The sequence below is a fragment of the Nymphalis io genome, chromosome 26, assembly GCF_905147045.1.
Source record: "Nymphalis io chromosome 26, ilAglIoxx1.1, whole genome shotgun sequence".
Lineage (NCBI taxonomy): Eukaryota > Metazoa > Arthropoda > Insecta > Lepidoptera > Nymphalidae > Nymphalis > Nymphalis io.
Window position 1 is genome coordinate 8,052,683 of NC_065913.1, and position 16,469 is coordinate 8,069,151.

At 32.3% G+C, this 16,469-nt stretch overlaps 1 protein-coding gene across 2 annotated transcripts in view; it reads left to right on the plus strand.

Moving 5' to 3' along the window:
• LOC126778421 (putative leucine-rich repeat-containing protein DDB_G0290503) overlaps window positions 1-16,469 on the plus strand; it is a 54,433-nt gene that overhangs the window by 13,939 nt on the left and 24,025 nt on the right. Inside the window, exon 1 of one of the 2 annotated variants that reach the window (XM_050501927.1) lies at window positions 486-692. The exons of the other annotated variant lie outside the window; for it this stretch is intronic. The gene's annotated coding sequence lies outside the window, so the exon portion shown is untranslated. Of the gene's footprint in view, window positions 1-485; window positions 693-16,469 lie in introns of those variants that run through there. 2 annotated transcript variants of the gene reach the window in all.

A 16,469-nucleotide genomic window follows, 5' to 3' on the forward strand; every position in this document is an offset into this window, starting at 1 on the left:
GAAGGGAAAAAACAGTAATAAAATTCCATTACATAGTGCAATATGGCGGACCATATTAGATTTTTGATGTCATATAGGAAAAGACGTTCTGAACCCTCCATCTACACCTGGATTATCATAATTTAAATTAACGTACGCGTTTACCTAACTCCTAGAAGAATCCTAAATACTCATGAAGAGCAATACCCATTTTTCATGCGACGAAATCGGATTTTTTCTAAATACATTTTTTTAAATTCAAATGCAAACAAAACACAAACAAAAAATTGACTTCCAAAGTTAAATTTACATGTATAATTTGTATATTTTTGAATTTGAATTGAATTTTTAATACCAAAGACCCTATTGATTTAAATGCGTTTATTGATTAGTCAGGAATCCAGGATGCGATTTTGAACTTTGACAGGTGATAATATCGCAGCTTTGTTAGTCGTATATATTGCATTTTCATGAAGGTTTTGTCACACGCGCACACGTATATTAGCCGTTGTGTGGGTGGAGGCGTGTAGCTCGCTGTGCGCAGGCGCCGCCTCAACACTCAGTTACGTTGTAGACGTCATCGCGCACGGACGTCTACAATAACGGCCGTCGTAGAGTCTTCGTATTCTTTCCAGTTTCAGTAACCGTGTCGGCTAGTTCAAATAAGGTTATCGGTTTCTGTTTGCGGGTAGGATATCCGCGCTCAAACTTTGGTGAGTTATGTTATTTGTTTGCCTTTAATGTTCTTTTTTTTTTAGCGCGTGTTTGTCTTTGATTAGCGATGGTGCGCGGTTGCACAGGTTATGACTGTTTCGAGTTATTTATTTTTCACTTATTTTCTTAACTTGAGTCACGTTGGACATGACATCACTTTTGGCACTTCCTCTGCAACGAGTTGCCATGTATGAGATACATCAGGTATATATTGTAAAAATGAGACATTCCCCGATAATTGTTATACAGTTCGTTATAAATAGGCGTTTCTACTGCGATAACACAATAATGAATCATTTGAAATCATAAAACACGTAGCTTTATATTATATATTACATAAAAAAATATTAGAAAAAGTTTTTTTGTGATAGCAAGGTTATACCTTAGTGCTGCTAAATAATTCCTTCCTTAAGTTAATTTTATGCGAAGTAATATTAACTTACGGATCTCAGGGTCGTAAATCATTACCGCGATGGAATCAGGAAACATTTTTTAAAAGACAAAAACAATATTAATATCATCAAGAAAAAAAAATAAAATAAAAAGACATCGTTATGAAATATTTAGATTCAGTAAAATAAGTCTTATATACATCTGCATTGAGACTTAATTTAAATGAAATATTTATAAAGTTTAATTGTTTAATACAATAAAAGTAAAGAATATTATAAAGAGAGTAGAGTTTTCAATGGCGTTTTTAAAGTCGTGTAATTAGTTATAACTTTGAGTCTTGTGAGGTAGACTGTACAACGGGTCAAGGAGCGATAGGTATAAGTAAATATTGCATTGTTGTATTAACTTACCCGTTTATTTACAATGCATATCGTGTACCCTTTATTTTCTTCGAGAAGTTCTACAGGGTCTCCTTTTGGGTGTGAATTTATACGTATAATATAAAAAAATAAGTATAAAATCTTCATTCAGGACAAAGTAATATAAAATCATAAATAGGATTTTTAAAAAATACTGAAAAAATTGTATCCTTGAAATTAGGTTGAATAATTTAATCGGTAAATGTATTCAAATATTATAAAATATCGAACTGTGAATGCCATATTGCTTGCTAAAGCCTTTCGAGAATAGGACTTTTTCCACCACATTTTTTCAATGTGTCTTGGTGTATTACATTCGACAAATGCAGGTTTCCTCACGATATTTTCTATGAAATGAGCTTTGAACCCGCAATCTTTGGATAAGACTCTCTTGTCTCTAACCACTGAGCCATCTCCATACATTCCACGACGATTGAATACATTTTATAAAATATAAACTCAGTAATAATAAATTACAACATAAGGGTAGGTTTGGCGTTTGTTATAACAAGTCTATAAATTAAATGCAACAAAAAAAAAAAAACAAAATGTAACACATATTCAAGTGTAGATTGTTCCAGGTAAAATGGACGAGTCCTCACCGTGATGTCAGTAATGCTTAATGTAACAAGTTTGATGTTTTGAGTGTTCAAAATACTTTTAAGAATTAGAATTGTATTCTTCGAAATATAAACCCATATATGTTGCCGACTTTGCAAATTAATAATCTTAGGAGATGTGTAGGGTACTTAGTGAAAGGATGTCATTTTTACTGTCATATGGATCTAAGACTGATTCTTGAGAACGCGTTACCCGATGGTAAAGATTGGTCATACATGATGCACAGGCCTCAATTACAATTCCTACTTACTACGCAAATCACGCTAAAACTATTAAAATATCCAATAAAAATAATGGTGATTTCGAGGTCCGCACGAAGTAGTTTTTATGGTTTTTCAAGCTATAGTTAGAAATATGTAAAGAATGACACTTGAAAGATGATCCATTTATCCTATATATATTTTTATATACAGTGAGGGCATATAATATCACGTTGATCTGCGTGGTATCAAAAATAACTACGGAACTAATACACATAAACTTATGCCAGAAGATGCAGCGCGTTTCGGAGAAGGTCTTTGTATATAATATTATTACATTACTTATGCGAAACGCAACATAACACCCCTTTATATTTAGACAATTGACGTGTCAAGCGTAAATTTCATTTAATTGTACTCTTTATAACTTTTGCCAATTAGTGTCATATGTGACGCAAAATGATTTTTCTGATCGATCTGATAGATCCTGAGATAAGCGCGTTAAAATAAGCTGTTTAAATTAAAATCCTGAATAAATAATAAATAAATAAATAAAATAAATTTTGAAATACACGCAGGCTTCCTCAACACCTATTTCTTCACTGCCGGGTACGAGATAAATGGCAAAGACAAATTAAACAAGAAAATTCAGTTTCTCGGGATTAAATCCGCAATCTTCAATCGTTCAAACCATTGGACCATACGGCTCCTCTATATAATAAAGTATTTAGTGTTTTTATTAGGTATATATACTGAGAAAGAGCAACCACCGAATTTCTTGTCGGTTCTTATCAGTAGAGAATCTACATCCCGAACTGGTGATATCTGTGTATTTAATTTAATCTGATAATGACGATTTTCAAGTGCTTGTAAGAGCTTGAATAAAAAAGATTTTGATTTCATTCGACAATTACAAGTAATGTCTAATTTTGCTCCAAATTCAAAATTAAAAAAAAAATCTATACCAGGTCACAGGCCATACCATGAAATAAACTATAATAAGAATAAAATATAGTTCTATTTATAAATAAACTCTGTTAATGTCATTTCGAGTCACAGTGGAGGGAAATCTTTAAATACAAGTGTTTTCATATTTATATGTTATTTGTGAGAGGAAATGAGATAATTTTATTTACCGTAACAGCCTGTGAATGTCCCACTGCTGGGCTAAAGGCCTCCTCTCCTCTTTTTGAGGAGAAGGTTTGGAGCTTATTCCACCACGCTGCTCCAATGCGGGTTGGTAGAATTCACATGTGGCAGAACTTCAGTGAAATTAGACACATGCAGGTTTCCTCACGATGTTTTCCTTCACCGTAAAGCACGAGATGAATTATAATCACAAATTAAGCACATGAAAATTCAGTGGTGCTTGCCCGGGTTTGAACCCACGATCAGCGGTTAAGATTCACGCGTTCTTACCACAGGGCCATCTCGGCTTTTTAATTTTATTTACTTTTATACATATATTGAATATATATATATATATATTTTAATTAGAATGACTGTATGATATACATAACCTCGTATCATTAGGGTTCATAAAAAAAATTGCATTATGTCCTTTAAACAGTAAACAAAATGATATTAGGCAAATTTGTTTAATAGTATAGTTATCTGTGATGTGCATTTAAAGCTTAAGGATTTTGTTTACGTTCCATGTTCATCAATTCGTGAATTAGAAATAAATTTATTTCACAATTTGACAGGACTAAAATGCTATTCTTTTTAATCCAACACGTAACAAACAGATAGTAATATTTTTAATCCCGTACAGTGTAAACAATGAAACTGGAATCATAATATATTATAATCAAATGGACAGCAAATCATACTTGGCATTGAATGAGGTAAAACTCGTAATTTCAATTACAATCGCGATCGGCAGGTACTTATAAAATTATACTCCTAAACAACCTCACAGCACGCAAGTCCATTGTCTAGATACGATTGAAAAAAAGAGGACATGTTTTAATTATCTATGCACGGAAAGATGGCGGATCTTTTCGCGCCAATTTAGACTTCTTTTGAGGTCAATCGTTATTGTATTATGATAAATATTTTTAGACATTATTTTATTGTCTGTATAAAAATAAAGAGAGCTTACGGTAATAGAAATAAATGAATATTATTAACAATATCGTATGATTATAATTATATTTACTATGAATAATATAAAAAGTATTTTTATGAGTCATAAATTAATACAAAAATAATATGTGTATAGAATTGTATTTTACTAAATTATCAAGGTACATTAAAAAATGACTGAACTATTTGAGTTGGAATGATAGCCCCAATTGGTTATAGTTTGAAGTTTTGAAAGTACCGCCTACAAAATAGGTCGCATAAGGTATGCGGAGAGAAGCGGTTGCACGTAAGAGTACAGAAATGTACAGTGTCAATAATACATATAATTTTTCTTGTAGAAAATGAATATCATACGATTTACACGTTCGTGTTTTAACAGGTGTATTATTATACCAGTCTATAAAGCTGATCAAACTAATGCTAGCATGGAGATGTATTCTTTATTATGACTGTGCTAAGGTTTATAATAGCATCGGTCACGATTGAAACGCTGTTGCTATGCCCGAAGATAATTTTTATGGAAACATAGTTTTTTTTTTATTACCTCATGGTATCAAAAACTAGGCGCTTCAGTTTCAACCTAATCGTTTGTAACCATTTTTTGAAGAACCGGTATTTAAAGCGATATCGCTTATTATTCGGTTCGTGTGCTTGTAATATTTTAAAGTGACTTCGACAATACTTTAACAATAATTCAAGTGAAACCTTCATGCATATTCAGTGTAAGTAATTAACGATTCAAAAACTATTTATCGCAAGACTGACGCGACCTCGTCTTTAAAATGTATTTCGACTCATTATCACTTGGAGCTCACGCTTCACGAATTCCGAGTGTAATTAGAAAAAAGCAAATAGAGCATAGAGCGTTTACACCTTACCATAGATAAGGTGACATTATAAAAGGCGGGAAACTATGACCGTTATTTTCTTATCTGTGCCTTATCTGTCAGGGCGTATACACTATAATTTCTGATAATTTCGTCGGTACAAATGTGAAGTTAAATAATTTTATTTTTAATTATAATTGTATGATTTTCAAAGGATTTGTGTACCGTATCTATTGTATTACATTATTAAATGTTCAACCTTAATATCTGAAATAATGTACGCTTAGTTTATTCAATTAAATAATAATAATTTGTTGACTTCCCAATCGAAATACGCTGTTGTTATAAATATACGTTATTAATATATGTTTTAAAATATTTTATAGACAAAACTTTTTTTATTCCCGATTTATATCATTAATAATGCATTATACCTAAATTAGTATAATAAATTTATATTAAAATGAAAAATTCGGCATTTTGTTATTGTAATATTATCTGTATAAACACAGGCTAGTGAAAATGGCGCATATGTGATGTAAGGAAAAGTTAAGTTTATGGGCGGTCGTGATCACTACCATCGGGTGGACCACTTGCCGTAGGCCTATCTTATAAAAATGCCAAATAATCCGTCCGGTTTAAATAAATATAAAAAATAATATGTTTGAGTATAACAATAAGACAAAATCTGTCTGTAAATATCTTATAACAAGAAGGATTGAAGAATTGTTTTGAAATCTATATTTAATATAATAAATTAAGTATGTATTTCGTTATAGTTTTAAGTAATCTTAGGATTATGAACACACCCTCTTCAACGAATCTACAACTTGCTATATCTACAACTTGTAGACATATCTGCTATATATATATCTTGTACATAAGAAAAAGCTTGGTTTTGTTCGTATTGTATGCGTTCGTATAGTTAAAACTTCGTACAGTTGTGTAAAGATTATTTTTAGTAGAATTAACGTATGTAAATAGATGGCGTTTGTATGTATAATATATATATTTTATTTCGATAGGTATTGCATCGTACGTCAGGATAAATTTACTACAGATAATATATTAAAGTTGGCGTCAAAATGGCGCCCGAGACTATAAAATCACGATTTCTTAATAGTTTTATTCAATATAAAATGTTATGCTACATTTTTTGTTAGGTTATCTCAATACATTTCAAATTTATATGTTATATCGAAATACGATATGCCATTGTCAGTTTCCATTAATTTTATTTAATAATGTAACTCAAAAGTCCGTTACTATCAATGTAATTTCCCGCCAATACGTCCGCCATTTGCATAAACCATATTGTTTTAGTCATTCGATACATTATCGCCGTCACGTTTCACTTGAGGGGTAGATAACTTTTAAGTGCCATAGGTATAAAAACTGTGGACATATTAAAATATTATGACGACTATTGAAGTGTTTCCACGATATTTTAAATAATGATAGCAATAAAAAATATTTTTACTATAATTTTTTTCCTTCATAATAAAAAGGTGCCCTATTTTTTTTAATTCATAGCAGACAAACAAATGTCCAATAAAATCCACTGGTTTGTTATCAGTCAACTCCCTTAATCGATAGTCATCGATAGACACAAGCCAATGCGCGTATGTTCCTTGCTTATACTAACATAGTAACCTTAAATAGAATTCATATAAAATGATAACTGGTACAAAAAGAACCTTTTTAATTCCAAGTAAACTTATTTAGTTTTATAATTAAGCCGATGTAGCCCAGTGATTGGAAGACGTTAATCGATGATTGCGGGCTCAAACCCGGATTTAACCGGATTAAACCTGTATGTGTCGGGTGAAAAACTTTATGTTTCCACCAAACTGCGTTAGGATGAAGGAATCGAATCCTTTTACATGCTGCTTTGTAATTATATGTATGGAAAAACATCGTCTAAATCACGCTATCGTTTGGTTTGTCGCAATGTATATAAGGTGTTGAAATTATAAAAATTGAATTGGCATTTATGGAACATTAAGTAAAAAAAAAATCGGAGAATATAATCTGTTTTTTATGATTGTGTATTTATATACATATGAGAAGTTCTAGTATGTAACAAATGTGTTACATTCAATCCGAATATCAACTGTTGTGTTCCGATTTAGAGGTCGAGTGAGTAAATGATCTTTTGTGTAATTCTATTAGAACAAGTGTCATTAAATATTAGATCTCATGATTATATATTGCACATATTAATATATGCTACGGTGCAGTACCGTTAGCACATAAGTTGATCCATTTGCTAGTAAACCAATCCTTATATCACTAATGCACCTTGGGAACTAAGATGTTATGTTCCTCGTGCCTGCAGTTACACTGGCTCACACAGAAGTATTGCTGTTTGGCGGTAGAATATTTGACGAGAGGGTGGTACGTATTCAAACGATTACAGAGTCCTATAACCAAGTAAAACACTTTAATAACTGTGTACATAATACGGCAAAAATACGTACAATAAAACTCGCACAGTAACCTTATTTAAGTATATAATGTAAATATAAAAATTATTGTAAACAGCTATAAATAGCGAACCATTTTAAATCACAAAGTTGTCGAAAGGAAAGAAGGGATCGACAAACAAATTCTAGGAAAGCGGCATCTTTATATCGTACAAATATCAGCGTTTATTAATACTTAGCCCCTATGCATTCGATAATACAGCCGATATTCTTGTACCACTGTAAAGGCTACGTGAATCGTACAGCTAACATTACGGTGTTGTGTGTCTGTCTATTTCTCACACATTTTTTGCTGTTTGAGGGAATTTAGTAAATTCCATCAGCTTTGCCTACAATTGGAAAAAAATATATATCGTTTTAATTTTCAAATCTTTACTTTATTACGATACTTGAACTTTTTTTTAATTACTTCAGTCCTATATGGTATATGCCCGATGTGGTATAATGCAAAAGTCCTTATAAAACTGAATCTTTGTTGGACTTTCACATAAATCAAACTTTGATCATAAGTCTTGTAATCCTATGAAAGCAAAAATTTGCGCCACTAACTTTGGGAACAAAGATGTTATATGTGACGTGTGGGTGGTGCCTAACTAGACGGGCTTAGACAAGAGCCCTTTGGTAGGGCTTTGTGCAAGCTCGTCTGGGTAGGTACCACCCACTCATCAGATATTCTACCGCAAAACAGCAATACTTGATATTGTTGTGTTCCGGTTTGAAGGGTGAGTGAGCCAGTGTAATTACAGGCACAAGGGACATAAAATCTTAGTTCCCAAGGTTGGTGGCGCATTGGATATGTAAGCGATGGTTGACATTTCTTACAATGCTAATGTCTAAGAGCGTTGGTGACCACTTACCATCAGGTGGCCCATATGCTCGTCCGCCTTCCTATTCTATAAAAAAAAAAAAAAAGAGCCAAACTATCCACTAAAAATCTCACGCCTCCCTTTACCCTCACCCGACACCATCTCTTTTATTCTAGGGCTTCATGAGATCGCTTGGACAAACCGTGCCACAGGCTGGCATTCGTATATCTATACAACCAAAAAAAAAACGCATTACAGTCCACAACCAGTACAGACTTTCCAAAGTTGCGCCAAAGCACCCGGTTCTCCTGTATGTCCTCAAATGGTTACACAAAATAAAGTGTAATTTAAACATTTAAAAGAAAAACAGCATACGCAATAGTTCGGTTCGGGGATCAAAAAACACCGTCCTGACCCGTATTATATGTAAATATACCGTCTAGTTATAATATCATTACAATATAAATGTGTCGATTACAAATTTAAAACCGTTTGTCGATACGTTGACCAAAATGATTTAAAATTTTTATCGATTTTTCAATATTTTCACTCGTTTGAAAATCGTTTTATTATTGCCATTTCGAAATCGTTTTGCGAAATCTCGTGACCTAAAAAAATATTCATCGCTTACCAATGTTGCCTGAATCATTTATCGTTGCTTTTCTGGACATATTTTTTCATAAATGAATGTGATGAGATGTTATGAATATTTTTCCGAAATACATGTTTTTCGTCAGGTATTTTCGGTGATTTGAAATTATAATTATGTCATTATCTAACTTCGGCATAACTTCGTTAGCGATAAAAGCTAAATAAATGTAAAAACTTTATATATGTGTTTTTATAAAAACGGCTATTTTTTCCATACAATAAGTCACTCCTCACGTTTCCTTAAGTGAAAAAAAATTACTGAGCTTTTATAATCGATCAAATTTCAATTTAATCAACTTAAGAAACATCAAATGCAATATCCCCATTTTTCCTTAATATTTTAACAACAAATGATTGTTAATAAATATATAAGATGTTAAGTTATCTCAAGTACCATAGGTCATAGGCATCACGATAGCCATGTATCAATCATAACGATTCCTTAATTATTATAAATCTATTGGAAAATGATGAAAACCAATGGAAATTATCATTACTAGTCAACTTTGTTGCCAACTAGAATTGTTATTTTACATCAGCAATCGATAGCTATTGAGAAACGAGCCGTTAAAGTGTTTCCTATATATCATATAAATAATAATAATTTAATAAATGCAACATCGATATACACGATGTTTTTTTTCTAGAAACTTCTGGATTACGCTCGGAGACATTCTAGCGTACTTGATTTATCGTGATAAAAATTATCCTATGTCCATCAAACAAGTTTGATTCATATTTATATCTGTTTAGAAAGCCTTCCGCAGTTGTTCTGTAACAGTGTAACTATCAACTTGTTTTAAAAAATCAAGTTATTCAGATATAGTGAGTGGAGAATTGTCCAACAAAGCATTCTGCATTGTAGGCACACATCATTGTTGACTCAGTTGTGTCAACGCAGGATGTCTTGGGCTAAGGAGGGCATTGGAATTCCTTTACCAGATAATTATCTTACATGTATATTTAGTTAAAGCAGTTTGATATTAAATATAATTTGATTATCAATGAATACTAATGTCATTAATAGCTTAACGCGATTTTGCGGATGATGAATTGTCGTCTTCTGTTTATGATGAGAACAGACAATTTTATTTTGTCTCATTTATGCGCAGAATTATTAGAGAAAGCTTGCATAATGGTAATTTTTAATTTGCATATTTCAATTATAAAATTAATTAATCGTTATTATTAATTTTGCTTTAATGTTCAACAACAGAGAAATTAGTTTATAGATACAAAAACGAAACGTCTATATAACGTATCGGACGTATATAGTATCAATGAAATCCAAATTCGTTTGGTAAATAGATTCGTCTTTGTTGCATTGTTTTCGAGTAAAGATTGGAGCTCTTGAATATGACTATCAATCGTCATTCGCGATATCAAAGAGTATGTAACCACTTCGGTTTATAAGCTTGATACGAGCAAGAGTTGTACTGCCATCTTTTTGTTTAACTTGATACAATTTCATGTGTAGTTTCTATGCTTTTATAAAATATATTTAAACATGTCGTTAAAATTCAAACAGTAAGTAAAGATTAACAATCTAACATCTAAATAATACTAGAAGCCATCTTGTTACGTCTTACCCGCATTGTCGGCCAGTTAATTTGTCCTAAGCGAAATAAAGCACAGGGTTTCTCTTCAACTACCAATGTATAATGAACCGGTGTTTTGTGGTTTGTTTTAAACGTACGCGTGTATTTACGGGTCTCGTTTTAATGGGTGTTACAGTCAGAACGTGACTAGCATACGACGCCATTGATGATAATTTAAAAAAAAAAAAGTATGCGGGTCTAAACACCTGTCAAGTGTCAACTGGTGGCGGGAGTTTTACTATTTTTTTTATTTTTTAGTTGCCATTACGACCTTCTTCTTGTTTATTTATAAATTTTAATATTTGAAAATTTTACTAGTAGTAAAGGGCAATAATTACATTTTAAATTGTACTTTTCTTTATACTTCTATTTTTTAATTTTAATGAGTATATGACTTGCCGTGAACTGTCCATTTCACCAAGCGTTACATAATATGTATATATTTTTGATTATAATAAATAAAAAAATACCCATATCTTATTATAAAATGACCACCAATCTTTTCAGCAGATTTGACGTAACAGAGTAACAAACCACTTAAAACATGACAATTCATTTGAGCCACTTGAATACAGAATATTTTGATTTTGACAGAAACAATCACATTAATGTTATTAATATATTGTTAAACTTATAGGCTGTAGAATGTAACTCCTTTGATTAATCACCAAGTTGGAAAAAAAGTTATTGGACTTTTCTGTGAATATGTCTGTCATCGTGGCCGTAATCAGTCAGGACGCCATTTTGTTGTCACATTAAATGTTAAACATGTTCTAATAGCAGGTAAATGGTTTATACGAAATGACAGGTTGTATATATTTAGCTAATAAATAGTGCGTGACTTAATTAATCGTCGTTTAATTCAGCGATTTAAATAACCTTTGTTGTAATTACTATCTGACATATTATAGCATTTAATCACGTTCCAAAGATTTTTGTCATTTAATTTTCATGACATTCCAATGTCTTTGGGTTTTGTATATTTTATCTGGGACAATTGTTCGAATGACAGGTAAAATATTTTGCGTTTTGAATTTAAATAGGTGACATAATTCTGAAACCTAACCCAGTTATATAGACTACTAATTTTCGCCTGTGTGTCGGGGTTATTTGCAAACAATATATGTTTGTTTAGAATCATATGAATACAAAGTTGAATAGACTGCACAGGATTTATTCAGTGCAAATGTGTGCACAAACACAGTTACACTCTCTGTTCCCTGGCTAGTGAGAATTCTCTGACAGAAAAACTTACTTACTTTATTGGGTCCGAGTGACTATTATATTGGACTAAACTAACAGCGAGATCATTACTGAGCACGAGATAAATTATAAACACGAATTAAGCACATGATAATTCAGTTGTCCTTGCTTGAGCTTTGGGTGTACGATCTTCGGCTAATAGAAAATACTTGTATGAATTTAGAAGCAGTGCACAAATCACTTATCCATACAACGTCTGTTACGTGTAAGGTTTCGCAACCTAACCCCTCAGAATCTACATGATTACCAAGTAAATACGCTGTTATTGTGATTTAAATAAATTTAAATAGTTCGCCTTAGTGTCGCAAGTTCGTTCTGAATATATTGTGCGTGATGAAATCTCGGTTGCCGTTTTATCTTAAATCTTCCTTCTGTAAACCGCCTGTCTCGTAACTACAGTAGAGATTTTTTTAAATATTACTTTTTACTTCCTACTACTTACTTCGGTATTTCGGTATACTTCGTATTATTTCTGTTAAAACCAGATTAAAAATTAACCATTTATATTTGCTATACAAAATGTCAGTGTCACTTTGACATGTTCATGATTTTAAATCCTGGTATTGATAATTTAATATAATCTATGTCCATTTTACAAAAAGCGCTTAGTTAATTTTTTATATTTTTATTCCTCCGAAAAGATTTCAGCATCGGCGGCCAAACTCAAGATAGATTAGCCAACTGCGCAGGAAATATTGTAGTGCACAAGTGTGTGCGCAAACACAGGTGCACTCTCTATTCCCTAACTCTCATAATCCGATGGGATGACAATCCGACACGGCCGGAAAGAGTTCAGGAGCAAGACCAGTAGCTTTATGTGCTTTCCGAGGCACGGGAGTCTACACATTTCCAACTTCCAGACTCCGAGTTGCTACTAAGAATTTTCGACAAAAACCCAATAACTTTTTATTGGCCCGACCTGGGATTTGAACCCAAGACCTCCGGGTCTGTCTCTTTGGTCTAGTGGCTAGATGTAAGGCCGCAGTCCTGGGTTGCGAGGGCCTCCGGGTCTAGCCACTAGACCAAAGAGGCAGTCATTTTTACTTTAATGTTAATATATTCATTAAAATTAAAAACAAATCCCTGTATATTTTTTAATCTGTTTTAGATGTCATAACATATGAATGGCTACAGATAAAAAATATTTATTCGACCTTAATATTTTTTATAGCGGTACAGTCATTTCGCAAAGCGTTATTTGTTTTTGGAATAACTCGTGCGTTCGGAAGTGAGAATGTATTGCGTGTGGGCCTTTGCCTTCGCCGTTTTTTTAAGTTTGTTTACTTTCGGCCTTTGACGGGCTGATGGCGAACTTTGAATTACCTCTTTGTTTTTTTGGTGAAGATTTGATTATTATTTTTGTATTACGATTTGAATAATTTGAATTTTGTTAAAGACGGATTTCATATATTTTTAACTGTGATATAAGTATAAATTTTGTGTCCAATAATGATAGACATTATACTCGTCTATCATATAGATTGTATTGTGTATTATGACAGGCACAAGCTGACATATTGGTTAGAACTTGCAACTAAACCTTGACTCAGAGAATAAAATTTTCTCATTACTGTAACATGTTTTACGACCCAAGGGAAATGCAAATTTTAATTCCAATACTAGTCATAATAGTGCGTGTAGGAAGTAATAATTTCCTCAATAAAAACTTAACACCAAATAAACCATGAACTATGCGCCCGCGCAGGCTTTATCGTTCAACAAACCTCTGCTCTCGCTTACTCCTGGTAGAGTTATAATACCAGTCCCGCTCTCACGTGTCGGCCATCATGGCTGCGTTGCTAGGCAACGCGTTTGTTTACACAGTACACGGTGACGAAGTTGAACGATCGATATTGTATGCAAAAGTCATATATCTACTCGTTAGAAAAGTTGATGGTGTGTTTGTATTAATTATAAACTAGCTACCATTTCACCATCTCAATCCCATTTAGATTGAAGCACCGGTGCGTGGTATATAGGTTTATCGGAAAGAGAATTGGATAAATTATATTTATCCAATATATAATACATTCATATAAATAATAGTGTATAAGGTAAAATTAAATTTGAAAAAGTTAGTATGAGTTTATCTTGATAAAAATTGAATTTTGTGACCCGCGGGAAACAATATCGTTATATATATGTCTTTTAATTTATCTTTTTTTATTAATTTATCGGTGTTAGAGCTTTGCAGTATTAATGAACCCTAATGGTTGAAACGTTTATAATTTAAAATAATATTTTAATGTAGTATATATAGCTTCTTTTTTTAAATATTTTTATTTTATCCGGTAGGCTATTAAAGGCCCGACTGGATTGGTATCACAATTGCCTGGCTGTATTTTGTTTTGTATGGTGAGTGAGCCAACGTAATAACAGGCACAAAGCACGTAATCTTAGTTCCCCTGTTGGCGTCGCAGTGACGGAATAAAAAGTTTAAGCTTAAACATATGATATACATAAGGTAAATTTGCTCCTTTTAGGGAGCTAAAATAAATTAAAAATATATATATTATAGTTATTTATACATATAAATCAAACCTTAGTCCTAATTCGCTGTAAAGTTTAAAAAAAAACAAACAGCATGGTTATATGATACGCTTCATTGTTAGTCTTTTCTACTTTCACTGTATTCATACCAGTAGTTGGTACTTTAGCTGCGGTCATGATGCCGATCAGGTCAGTTGTAACATAAGAAGCTGAGGTGTGCCCTGTCCCTTCGTATATGGCAAACGATGGAAGTGACGTTAGCTTAACATGGCAGACGTTCTTAGCTTGACATTAATGACGTAACGATATTGTTATCTCGAGATATTTCATTGAGGGAAATTAGAGTCCCCAGATTTATCTAGTTTTGTAGGCGATATCAAAGAATTGCCAATATTGCAAATTGTGGCTGATGGGGATCTGTCTAATCCTTGTTTTTATTGGTTTATATGGACTCTGACTTCATCCGTTATGTTTTAGTAAAATAACTTAAGTCGAATATCATGTGCTTAAAGTCAAAAGCCATAACCATAATCATTTAGGAATACTGTTAAAGTATTTTAAGCAGCAGATCATATTAACCCTAATTAAACCTTTCTCTTGCAAAGTAAAACTAGACAGTTTGTTTTTTAATTTTTTTTATTTATTCCACAAAACTGAATACAATTATACAATCAACAATGACATACTTTGACATTGAGTCTTCTCGATGTGGACATTACATGCTTATATGAGGGCTAGGAAAAAAAAGCAAAAGCAAAAAAAATGTACATTAGTTAGTAACTACAGCGTAACATTAGAACAAACATAAGAAAACTTATAAAACTATCACCTATAAAATAAAAATAAATAAATAAAAAGCAAAACAGAATTAAACTAAACTAAAAAGTAACTAAATAATATAAAAATAGAACTAAAAAATAACCCATTTGTGTAGACATTTTCTTTTTAATGGCCCTGATATTATCGTTAAAGATGGATATTATCGTAAAATAGTATCTCATTCATAAATTGACTTTCCACGAACTCTTTTACAACTCCAAGACTGTTTGTTCTAGCATATTTTGGATTAGGCATTTCGTCAAAAAACTTTGACTACGATTGCCTTGAAATTTAAACAAAGTGTGAACTAAATATATGGCAAAGGAATTTGCGGTACGAACAATGCAACATTGCGGTTAACTATTGTCCCCTTGGTTCATATTAGATCTCTAATAGAACTTAAGTCTATGAAATATCATTTGAGTAAACAGCCCGTTAAGGGTTTTGCAACTGTGACTTTTTTTTATAAAATACATAGGTAAAGGTTGACCTGATAGTGCCTCCTCTTAGGCACTGCCCTTAGGCATTGGAATTTAAGGAATAGAAATAATCTCTTATGTCGTCAATGCTCAACTCACCCTTTAAACCAGAACATTACAATACTAAGCCTTGCTCTTTAGCGGTTAATATGTGATGACTTATGAGTATCGGGTACCTATCCAGGGTACGATAAGAAATATTAACCCTTTCCTACATCGCCAATGTGCCACCAACCTTGAGTGAAGTTTGAATGAGTGGGTTTATCTAACTTAACCTCTTAATAAGCTTTAAAAAAACAATGTAATCCCTGAAATTCCTTTAACAGTTTCATTTTCTTGTCATATTAACACATACTGCTTCGGTCCAACAACCACCAACCAAGTGATTGGTAATTGTCACATACGAATACAATTTATAGAGTTGATGTTTGCATACACATGACATCTTTGACAATATCATCATAACCTTGTGTAGTTTATTTGCTTACTGTGTATATAACGACGCTTCATACAAGTTGTATATTGTATTTTATCACATAGCTCAAGATTTGATCATATGGAATGTCATTAATATGTAATAAAACTATATCATGTAAAGGTCTCTACAATAAATGATTTATATATAAATATATATAT